Source organism: Bos indicus x Bos taurus, chromosome 23 (genome assembly GCF_003369695.1).
Source record: "Bos indicus x Bos taurus breed Angus x Brahman F1 hybrid chromosome 23, Bos_hybrid_MaternalHap_v2.0, whole genome shotgun sequence".
Classification (NCBI taxonomy): domain Eukaryota; kingdom Metazoa; phylum Chordata; class Mammalia; order Artiodactyla; family Bovidae; genus Bos; species Bos indicus x Bos taurus.
The window spans coordinates 26536316-26548481 of NC_040098.1; the positions used below are offsets into that span (position 1 = coordinate 26536316).

Consider the following 12166-nt stretch of genomic DNA (forward strand, 5'->3'; position numbering starts at 1 on the left):
TAATTGGGGAAACAGTGAGAGATGTTATTTTTGGGGGGCTCCAAAATCACTGCAGATGGTGACTGCAGCCATGAAATTAAAAGATGCTTGTTCCTTGGAAGAAAAGCCCTGACCAACCTAGACAGCAAATTAAAAATCAGAGACATTACTTTGCAGAAAAAGGGCTGTCTAGTCAAAGCTATGGTTTTTCTAGTAGTCATGTATGGATGTGAGAGTTGGACTGTAAAGAAAACTGAGCTCCAAAGAATTGATGCTTTTGAACTGTGGTGTTGGAGAAGACTCTTGAGCATCCCTTGGACAGGAAGGAGATCCAATCAGTCCATCCTAAAGGAAATCAGTCCTGAATATTCATTGGAAGAACTGATGTTGAAGCTGAAACTCCAATCCTTTGGACACCTGATGCGAAGAGCTGACTTATTTGAAAAGACCCTAATGTTGGGAAAGATTGAAGACAGGAGGATAAGGGAACAACAGAGAATGAGATGGTTGGATGGCATCACCCACTCGATGGACATGAGTTTGAGCAAGCTTTGGGAATGCTTCCCTGGTGGCTCAGAGGATAAAGCATCTGCCTGCAATGCAGGAGACCTGGGTATCCCTGGGTTGGGAAGATGCCCTGGAGAAGGAAATGGCAACCCACTCCAGTATTCTTGCCTGGAGAATCCCATGGACAGAGGAGCCTGGCAGGCTACAGTCCACAGGGTTGCAAAGAGTTGGAAATGACTGAGCGACTTCAGTTTCTTCTTTTCTTAGGGAGGCCTGGCATGCTGCAGTCCATGGAGTCACAAAGAGTCAGACACAACTGAGTGACTGAACTGACTGACTTAACATACTGATGTTACTATTTTTATAATGCTAGTTGTATTTAAGTAGTTTAATGTTACTTCTTTTTATAGTGGGAACATTTTACCTCACATTTCCCTTTGTTAGATCTTTTTCAGTATTGCCAAATAGTTGACATTTTATATCATTTTGTTTTTATTTTATGTCTTTAATTTTTAAGGTTCCTGAATATTTTCACATATTTATTGGCAAACATCTATTACAACTTTAAGAATTATCTAAAGTTTATTATCTCTTAGATCTTTGTGTTTTTCTCAGTGGCTTTATGGATTCTCTGTGCATTATAATAAACACTTTTCTGGTATTCGATTCAGTATTTTATCTTGTTTGTAGTTTATATTTTGATTCTGTTTGTTATTTTCCATGTTAGAAATTTAAACATTTATATTTAATAAAATTACTGCAAAATTGTTATTGAAAATTTTCTGTCAGTCTTACATTTGCCATTTTGTGTTATTATAAAAATGCTTTTCCAACAGTTTTCACCTTAAAAAAAAATAATTGTATTTACTGTCGCTGGTGGTGTGGGGGTCATCTTGAGCACTAAGCACACATATTAATGAATCTCGGACTCTACCCTTAGCTCAAATGTCAGCTTAAAAAAAGAGAGACTGTTAATAAAATGATAAGTTCAGTAAAAAGACTGCTTATTTTGCAAAGGGGGCCTCGTTGGTGGCTTATACAGCAAAGAATGTGCCTGCAATGCAGGGGACCCAGGTTCAAACTCTGGGTTGGGAAGATCCCCTGGAGAAGCGAATGTCTACCCTCTCCAGTATTCTTGTCTGGAGAATTCCATGGACAGATCTGCTGTCCGTTGGGTTGCAAAGAGTTGGACACAACTGAGTGACTAACACTTTTACTTTCACTTAATTTTGCAAAGGAGAGAAATTGATTAACTGAGTGTAATTGCAGGTGGCTTTTTTTTTTTTTTTAAATAAATGACTATTTGCTCCTTTCCTTCTCCTTCAGAGCTCAGGCTTTTCTTGGGACTCAACTCATAAAGCTTCAGAATCACCTTTGTCTATTCCTGTTTCCCAGAGTTAGATCACTTTCTCGAGTGTTCTAATGCTAATGAGTGTAGCATTGTTAGGAATTTTTTTTCTCCATCTTCCCATCTACCTCAAGCTGTTCCCCAATTATCCACACTGCTTTGAATCACGTTTTCTCTCCAAGTAAAAGAAGATAGCAAATATCTAAAGTATTTTGAAAACTAAGTTCCAGCCATTGTTTTAGGTGCATTAATCCTCACACAGCCCTAATACACATATTAGTATTATTATCCCATTTATAGTTGGGCAAAGCAGTGCAAGTATTTGAACTAAGGCACTCTAGCTCCAGAAATCATGCATTAAGTAATAAGTTATTGTTAAATTAAATATTTCCTGCCACATGAGTGGGCAAGAAATGTCACAGCTATCTGCAATTCAGGCCCTTCAAATGTGGATTTCTGAGCCATGCTGACAAGCAGTGCCACTCTCTACACAAGGAACTTAAGGATGTCACAGTCACCAGCGATTTCAGCTCTCCAGTGTGAGTGGGAAGGCTCAAAGGGAATTTAAGAAACAAAACTATCTCTGTAAATATGCAGGATACTGGCCTCAGATAGCGGAGATGCATATGAAAGGAATGACTTCAATAATCCCAGATTCTTGCATCTTCCCATACATAGAATAACACTAAATTTTTGGTGTTTAGACTGCCTGTCCTCTTCGTTGCAAACTTGTATATAGCCTGACTCCCTCTCCCACCTCCTCGGAACAGTTTTCTCAGGGCCACTGAGATTCCGTCTCCCAGGCTCAGATACCTTATCATTCCCACCAAATAAAATAGCTCTCTACTTACAGGTTGTGACTAATTTTTTAGTCAACCCTAAATACCTTGCAAAGATTGGTAAACACATCAGTTCAATAATGAATAATTCTTTGGGGCTATGAAAAAACAAAACAAAATAAATTTCCTCCACATCTCTGAAATCTAACAGTCTCGTGTTGTTAAGAATTAAAGTCTAGGCTCATGGTTCTAATTCCTGTTGGGTCACATGGCCAGTTTTCAGAAAGGTCTGCCAAGACTGGAGCATGGGACTAGAGACTGGGGGCAGAAAGGCAGCCAGGGAGATTTACTCTGCCTTCCTCACTTATTCCCTCTGCCTTTTCTCTCCTAGTGGAGCCTACAGTGACTGTATATCCTGCAAAGACCCAGCCCCTGCAGCACCACAACCTCCTGGTCTGCTCTGTGAATGGTTTCTATCTGGGCCATGTTGAAGTCAGGTGGTTCTGGAAAGGCCAGGAAGAGGAGGCTGGGGTGATCTCCACAGACCTGATCCAGAATGGAGACTGGACCTTCCAGACCGTGGTGATGCTTGAAACAGTTCCTCAGAGTGGAGAGGTCTACACCTGCCAACTGGATCACCCCAGCTGGAGAAGCCCTATCGCAGTGGAATGGAGTGAGAAGCCTTCTGGTCTCGTAAGTTCCTCACCCACCATGGATGGGGCTTGTTTACCCCTGAGTGTCAGGTGTCTCCTCTCCCTACATCATGTGTTCATTTGCTCATGTGCTCCTGTCCTTCAGCTGAGGTTACTGGGGGAGCCGTGTGATATCCTGTGATAGAAATCCTCTAATAGTTTATCCTGCGATAGTTTCTCCAAATCCCTGTACCCTTAGGGGAGACAATTCTGCCTGACAAGGAGAAAAGAGGCGTTCCCAATCTGAAGCTCTGTGAAATCTCAAGTCATGGTAACTGCATGGCCCTGGGCACCCGTCCCCTGCCTTAGATTGGGCTTGTACTTCTGATACTGTTGCTCTGAGTTCATTGTTGTTTGAAGGGCACATCCTCTCTAATGTAGGAACATTTCCTGACTTGAGAGGAGTCCAACCTTACTGTCATCTAAGAGAAGATACTTAACTTCATTCAATCCCTGACTTCTCATCCATCATGGCATTGAAGTCATGGGGCCTTATGTCTGGGCTGTGATATTGAAGTGAGTCAGTACCTAAACCTTGTAGCTACTCAGTGTGATTTTTAAATTCTGTCTCTAGCAGTGGTCAGTTATTTTAGTTCTTCCAGCTGCCCTCCCTCATTCCTGAAGCTCTCAGTCTCAGAGTCTCAACTAGAGAAGTTGGATTTCAGATAAAAATCACTAAAACTAGCTTCTTTTCTTAGGGGCACAGTCTGACTCTGCTCAGAGTAAGATGATGAGTGGAACTGGGGGCTTTGCTCTGGGTCTGCTCTTCCTTGTGGGGGGCTGTTCACCCACTTCAGGAATCAGAAAGGTAAGGAGCCTGTTTGCAGTTGAGGCCCCACCCACAGGCTTTTTTTTTTTGGAAAAGAAGGAAGATGGCTTTGCTCAGTTCTCTGTCTCAATGACACTGTATAAAACCTTTATTTCCTCTACTGATTTCTGGATTTCCTGGAAATCCAGAAATCAATAGTCCTTGATTACTTATAGTTGAAACATAAGAGGTTATGACCTGTAGAGATAAGGGAAAGCTTGGTGATTAGGGATGGAGATCCTGGGACAAATGCAGGAAGAGACCCAGGGTGATGAAATTATACTGGATTTGTGTGGCAGAAGCTTCATGGGTCACAAGTTCTCAGTGTCACTCTCCTTTCTGCCCTGGCATCATGTGGTGTGGGTTGCAGTGTAGAGAAATTTTAGAATTTGTCCTCTGGGTCTGAGGACATTGAATCTGGTAACAGAATTGCCTCCATATCTTGTAAATACGTATACCTTCCCTTCTGTTTCCCAGGACACTCTGGACTTCAGCCAACAGGTAATGCCCTTTAATCTTCTTTTAGAGATAGATTTGGTCTCTGGCTCAGTGGTAAAGAATCTACCTGCCAATGCAGGAGACACAAGAGACACAGGTTTGATCCCTGAGTCGGGAAGATTCCTTGGAATAGGAAATAGCAACACACTCCAGTATTCTTGTCTGGAAAATTTCATGGACAGAGGAGCCTGGGGACTACACTCCCTAGGGTTGGAAAGAGTCAGACACGACTGAGCAAGTGCATGGGCACAAGCACACACGTGCACACACACACACACACACACTCACACACACACTTGGTCTCCTAGAACTGATCGTAGAGATGACAAGACAGGAGACAGACATAATGAGAAAGATTTTGAATTCTAAACTTCTTCTTGACACTTAGTAAAAGGCCAGCTCTCTCAAGTAGCTTTGGCTCAGGGATTTTTAGGAATTTTTTCTCACTTCTTACAGTACTGCTTTAACATGAGATCCTTTGGAGGAGGGGAAAAGAAGCTGCTTGTAGAATTAATAAAACAACGCTCTCCTTTGTCTCCTGCAGGACTCCTAAACTGAAGTGCATATAATGACACTCATAAGAAGAAAAACCATCTGTTTCAGCTGTTCTCCAGCATGGAAGTGTTACCTGCACTTTTAATCCACAAAGAGATTCTGCAGGTTTGCTCCTGCAGAAAATACCTTTCTTGGTAGCTTCCTCAGCCCCTGATCCTTGGCCTGGAAATTCCCAGTACTGAAGGCAGTCAGTCCTGGGTGTTCATTGGAAGGACTGAGGCTAAAGCTGAAACTCCAGTACTTTGGCCACTGCATGTGAAGAGTTGACTCATTGGAAAAGACCCTGATGCTGGGAAGGATTGGTGGCAGGAGGAGAAGGGGACGACAGAGGATGAGATGGCTGGATGGCATCACCAACTCAATGGACATGAGTTTGAGTGAACTCTGGGAGTTGGTGATGGACAGGGAGGCCTGATGTGCTGTGATTCATGGGGTCGCTAAGAGTCGGACACAACTGAGCAACTGAACTGAACTGAACTGAAGGCAGTACTTTATCTTCATTCTTTCCTGGTCCCTTTTGTATTCAACCTTAAGAGCCTCCCTTGCATCTGAATACCTTTTACCAACATTTCTTTACAAAGTTTTTCTCAAATAAACCTGGAATAAGAGGCAACTGCTTTCAAGGAAAAAAAGTAGAAAAAAGTGGGGGTGGGAATTTCCCTTTCTATCTGTCTTTAGCTTTTTTTGGCAGAGCTAATAATAAAATTAACCCAAGACAGATTAACAGGAGAAAAAGAAACTAATTTTAACTCATGTGCATGGAAGTCTCATAGAAACAGGATCTAAGAGATGGCCAGAGCAGGTGGCTTTTATGCTTTTTAGACAAAGAAACACATTTGTGAGTAATTGAAAGGACAAAGAAACTTAGGTTTGGAGCACTGCAATAGTGAAGAATCTAAACAGAATTTGGGCTTGAGGTGGTAAATTACAGAAGCAACAGAGTTTGTTTATACAGACTTCTTGGTTGAATTCCTGTCTCTGGTGCTAAGTGTGTCTTCCAGAAGCAGGGTGTCCATCTGAACCGATTGTTGTCATTTCAGAGGGCTCCAAAGAGCTCCGGTACCATAGTCCTTTATGCCTCAGTGCAGAGAAGAATTCAGTGAGAGAGCGAAGTGGTAGATAAGAAGTGATTTACTAGAATAGGACACCTGTGAGGTTTACAGGCGGGTGAGCCTGACATTCCCAGACCGACCCAAGAACTTCCTGAGCTACAATTTCATAATCAAAGGAAAAGTGGGGAGGGGGAGAAGACCATCTTTGTCTTTCTTGAGTAGACATGTTGTTTTCATCATTAGCTCCTCCTCCAGGTTGAGTGGGGGAGTTTTCTTGTCCCTAAGTAGTCAAGCTGGTTTACAATTGAATGTTTTATATGTGTGCAGAGAGCATGTCCTAGGGATCATTAACTTCCTGAGCTCACTGGGCAGGATGTGGGTCTTATGACACCACTGTTTTATTGTCTGGGGGCATGTCTTAGGTTACTGTTGCATGGTTTTGCTACTAAGCAAGCCTGTTTGGTTTTGTGGTTAAGTGAACCTGCTTTCTCAAGTCATCATTAATTTACAGGGGTCTCTCATATTTTTTACTTACAATCCCCTACTGGGATTAACTATTTAATCATCTATTTTTTCCCCATCACATCTTTTGCATGAGAGATTATTTCTTGCTTTTAGGGAGACAGAAAGGAGGGTCAGAGCGTCTCTCTTGCGTTAGCCACTTCATAAGTAACATTAATTCAAAATAATCAATATACCATGGTGCCATATTTGGGGACAGACTTCCCTGAGCCCCAACAAGAGAATTTCATCAAGATTCAATCACAGTTTTAATTTTTATTCCTGAATTTTAGTCATGTGTGTGTCTGGTAGATCTCTTTACTTCATTTCTTTGTTTTATCTTGAGTTTTCTGTATTCTGTAATTAGGAATATTTAGTTGAGATAATAGCCAACTTTTTGGAAGTGAAGTAATACACTTCTAAATAATCCATAGCTTATCAAAGAATAAATTCGATGAGAAATTAGAAAACTATTGGAATGTTAAAATAGACTTTCAAAATTTGTGATATACAACCAAAGCAATCTCCAGAGGGAAATTTATAGGTTTAAAATATAAATATATATATTTATATGAAAATAAAAACATATAAAATTCAGAGATCTAAGCTTTTAACTGAAGAATCTAGGAAAAGTAAACTTAACTGAAAAAATAGAAGAAATGAAATAATAAAAAGAAAATAAATGCAATTGAAACTAAATGCATGATAAAGAAAATGAACAGAACTAGAAGGTCTCCTTCCTTTCTTTCATTTTTTAAATAAATCACCTATAATGCTGCTAAAAATAGGGCAAAAATCTAAATTACAAATGATTAATATCCAGAATGCAAAAATATTCCTAAAGAGCCTTCATACATTAAAAAGATACTCATCAGTTCAGTTCAGTTGCTCAGTCGTGTCCAACTCTCTGCAACCCCATGAACCACAGCATGCCAGGCCTCCCTGTCCATCACCAACTCCTGGAGTCCACCCAAACCCATGTCCATTGAGTTGGTGATGCCATCCAAACATATCATCCTCTGTCGTCCCCTTCTCTCCTGCCCTCAATCTTTCCCAGCATCAGGGTCTTTTCAAATGAGTCAGCTCTTCGTATCAGGTGGCCAAAGTATTGGAGTTTCAGCTTCAACATCAGTCCTACCAGTGAATACCCAGGACTAACCTCTTTTAGGATGGACTGGTTGGATATCCTTGCAGTCCAAGGGACTCTCAAGAGTCTTCTCCAAAACCACAGTTCAAAAGCATCAATTCTTCGGTGCTTAGCTTTCTTTATAGTCTAATGCTCACATCCATACATGATCACTGGGAAAACCATAGCCTTGACTAGATGGACCTTTGTTGACAAAGTAATGTCTCTGCTTTTGAATATGCTGTCTAGGTTGGTCATAACTTTCCTTCCAAGGAATAAGCATCTTTTAATTTAATGGCTGCGGTCACCATCTGCAGTGATTTTGGAGCCCCCAAAAATAAAGTCTGACACTGTTTCCACTGTTTCCCCATCTATTTCCCATGAAGTGATGGGACCAGATGCCATGATCTTCGTTTTCTGAATGTTGAGCTTTAAGCCAACTTTTCCACTCTCTTTCACTTTTATCAAGAAGCTCTTTAGTTCTTCTTCACTTTCTGCCATAAAGGTGGTGTCATCTGCATATCTGAGGTTATTGATATTTCTCCCGGCAATCTTGATTCTAGCTTGTGCTTCTTCCAGTCCAGCGTTTCTCATGATGTACTCTGCATATAAGTTAAATAAACAGGGTGACAACATACAGCCTTGATGTACTCCATTTCCTATTTGGAACTAGTCTGTTGTTCCATGTACGGGGCAATATAAAGAATTTTGTGCCAGTAGATTTGATATTTTAGGCGAAATTCACTGAAAAACATTACATTTTATGATCTATTTCTGTGTAACAAATCATCCCAAACTTAGTGACTTAAAACTAGAGCTGTTTGAGGATTGTTCTCTGTTCAGGGAGCCGACTGGGCTTAGTGGGTGGTTTTCACGGAAAGTGTCTTGCGTGGCTACAATCAGACAGTGACTGGGGCTGGGGTCCTCTGGAGGCTCTTCTGGGACACTGGACACACTCTCCTGCATGGAATCCCATGTGGCCCCATCAGCAATGAAGACAAATGTCTTACCTGATGGCTCAGGACTCCCAAGAGAGGAAAGTAAAACTTAGCCTCAAAATTTGTGTGGAGTCTTTTCCATCACATTCTAATGATCTAAGGGAGTACAGGTCAGTCCAGATTTATGGGGAAGGGATATATAATCTATGTCTTCATGAGGTAAATGCCAAAGAATTTGTAGTCTTCTTTAATCTACCGCATGAAAGTGTGTTAGTCACTTAGTTGTGTCCGACTCTTTGTGACCCCATAGACTGTAACCTACCAGGCTCCTTGGTCCATGGGATTCTCCAGGCAAGAATAGTGGAGTGGGTTGCCATTTCCTTCTGCAGGGGATCTTCCCAATCCTGGGATCAAACCCGGGTCTCCCACATTGCAGGCAGATTCTTTATCTTCTGAGCCACCAGGAAAGCCCATATGATTTACCTATATGATTTACCAAAGCTGACTCAAAATAGACAATCTGTGTAGCCGTACATATGATAAATAAATTTAGATTATCCAGCAATTGAAATCCAAGGCCTGGTTTGCTTCAATGTTAAATTTTACTAAATTTGTTCAATCCATCTGAAATTGGTTTTTATTGACATTTGAGTATGTGTCACAGTAACTTTTCTTAAATAGACATTCAAATGACCTAGTGGCTTTGATTGAAAAGACCCTCTTTCCCCCATTGCTCTGCAGTCTCACTATGGACCAGAGCATTGTGTTTGTGAGGGGCTCTGTTTCTAGAATTTTTTTGTTCTGTTGTGCAGTTTGTCTATACTTGAGCCAACACCACCCTAGATTAATATATAACAACATTAACTCATATAGCTTTCATTATCTTGTATTTATTTCTCCTAGCTTTTTTCCTAATTTTTCAAAATTTTATTGGCCAATCTAAGACTATAGTATTTACATGTAAACTTTTAATATCAGCTTGGCAGTCCTTCCACACCACCATTACCACCACCAAAAACCCCAAAACACTGAAGAAATAAAACTAGCAAGGAATCAAGCAAACAAAATCCCTTGCCATGATGTTAATGAGATTTTTCATTTCAGTTCAGTTCCTCAGTCATGTCCGACTCTTTGCGACCCCATGGACTGCAGCACTCCAGGCTTCCCTGTCCATCACCAACTCCCAGAGTTTGCTCAAACTCATGTACATCGAGTTGGTGATGCCATCCAACCATCTCATCCTCTGTCATCCCCTTCTCCTCCTGCCTTCAATCTTTCCCAGCATCGGGGTCTTTTCCGATGAGTCAGTTATTCACACCAATTGGCCAAAGGATTGGAGTTTCATCTTCAGCATTAGTCCTTCCAATGAATATTCAGGACTGATTTCCTTTAGGATGGACTAGTTGGATCTCCTTGCAGTCCAAGTGACACTCAAGAGTCTTCTCCAACACCACAGTTCAAAAGCATCAATTCTTTGGTGCTCAGCTTTCTTTATAGTCCAACTCTCACATCCATACATGACCACTGGAAAAACCATAGCTTTGACTAGACAAACCTTTGTTGGCAAAGTAATGTCTCTGCTTTTTAATATGCTGTCTAGGTTGGTCATAGCTTTTCTTCCAAGGAGCAAGCGTCATATAATTTCATGGTTGCAATCACCATCTGCAGTGATTTTGGAGCCCCCCAAAATAAAGTTTCTCACTGTCTCCATTGTTTTCCCATTTATTTTTTATTGAATATAGATTTAGAGACAACTGGTTATCTTTAAAATACTCTTACTTTCTCCAAACTTTATATTCAAATCATTTATGTAGATCCATTAATTTCTCCTAATGATGATTTGTAGTTTTAACTATAGAAATCTTACTCATTTTTATCAGATTTATTCCTTGATAATTGTCATCTTTTGGATGCTACCATGAATAGTATCACTTTGATTCCAAGGTATGCTCCCCACCCTCAAAAAACCCTGCTACAAATATCAAGAAAATTCATCAAAGCTGAAGAATTCAAAACCAACCAAAAAATCTACTTTGCGATGAAGGCATTAAACAAAAATTAAATATACAACATCATTTATAATCAGATAAGCTGAGGCCCATCAAAATGTTTTCAAGAGTTGGTTTGAGGGAACACGAACTCAAATCCAGCAGTGCCAAATTAAAAGTGGTTAGGAGCACGCCACGAACACAAGTTGGGGAAAAAACTTTTATAGAACCGAGGCAGAAGGAAAGAAAGAAAATTATTTGACTAGCTATAACTTAAGTGGCTGCCTGAGTTGAAAAAGCATTAAGTGGGTGTTTGTGATTGGTTGTTCATAAATTCGCTTTCTGGGATATGAGTGCATTAACAGGTATTAGAACTGACTTGGGTTTAGGCTTGCTTATGTCGGTTACCAAGGCATTTGAGCCACCTCAGTCTAATGGCCTCCTTGTGTAATCACTTTAACAGTCTCTCCCCTTTCGGGCATCCTCTCACGTTTTGATATTTGTTACTAGCATGCTCTCAGTCATCATTAGGGTAACTCATTTCACTGTGAAATTAAGAGATTACGAAATCACATTTGAAGAAGTTTTTTCTGCTGTTCATCCTATTGTTCATGTTCCTGTTTCTCAAAGCACAATGAGATCTCCGATGTATTACTGCATTAGAGTTCCCGTGAATACCTGTAAGACCCTTGAGAGAACACAGCTCATCAGGGGGACAACTGATAACTATCAGAAGGAAAATACCCAGAGACTGAAATATGCATCTAATTAGGGCTGTGAAGAACCAAACCATTTGGTACCAAATAAAATACTTTATGGGAAGAGGGATTAATCTCTTTTAGCCAAGTGGCTTAATTTTTTGTATTTGAGTTTCTACTAAACCAGAAGTATTTACTATAGTAGACTCCTATAGGCAACAAATAATTTAAGTTCTATTATTTAAAATCACCTATTGGCTCAAAATAATCTTTATGTCAAAGAGGCATATTTTGTGATGGCATATTCTGCTATCCTTTTGAGGTCATGCTGCCTTGATTTGGCTTGCTTTTGTTTTGCTTCTCTTAAAATTTTGAAGAAAAATGGTGGAATTTATAATATATGGAATATTACTATCACTAAGCATGATATCTAAATTTGCTTGCATTTTTATTTATTTATTTATTTTCATAATAATTCAATGTGATACAAATTAGCTTCAGTCTATGTTAAGAAAAGATAAAGTTTATGTTAAAAAAAGGTAAAGAGTCTGCCTGCAATGCTGGAGATCTGGGTTTGATCCCTGATTTGGGAAGATCCCCTGGCGAAGGAAATGGCAACCCACTCCAGTAATCTTGCCTGGAGAATCCCATGGACACAGGAGCCTGGCAGGCTACTGTCCATGGGGTTGCAAGAGTT

At 40.3% G+C, this 12166-nt stretch overlaps 1 pseudogene; it reads left to right on the forward strand.

Moving 5' to 3' along the window:
• The first annotated feature begins 153 nt into the window (after positions 1-153).
• Positions 154-11543, forward strand: LOC113881432 (annotated as a pseudogene).
• The last annotated feature ends 623 nt before the right edge of the window (positions 11544-12166 follow it).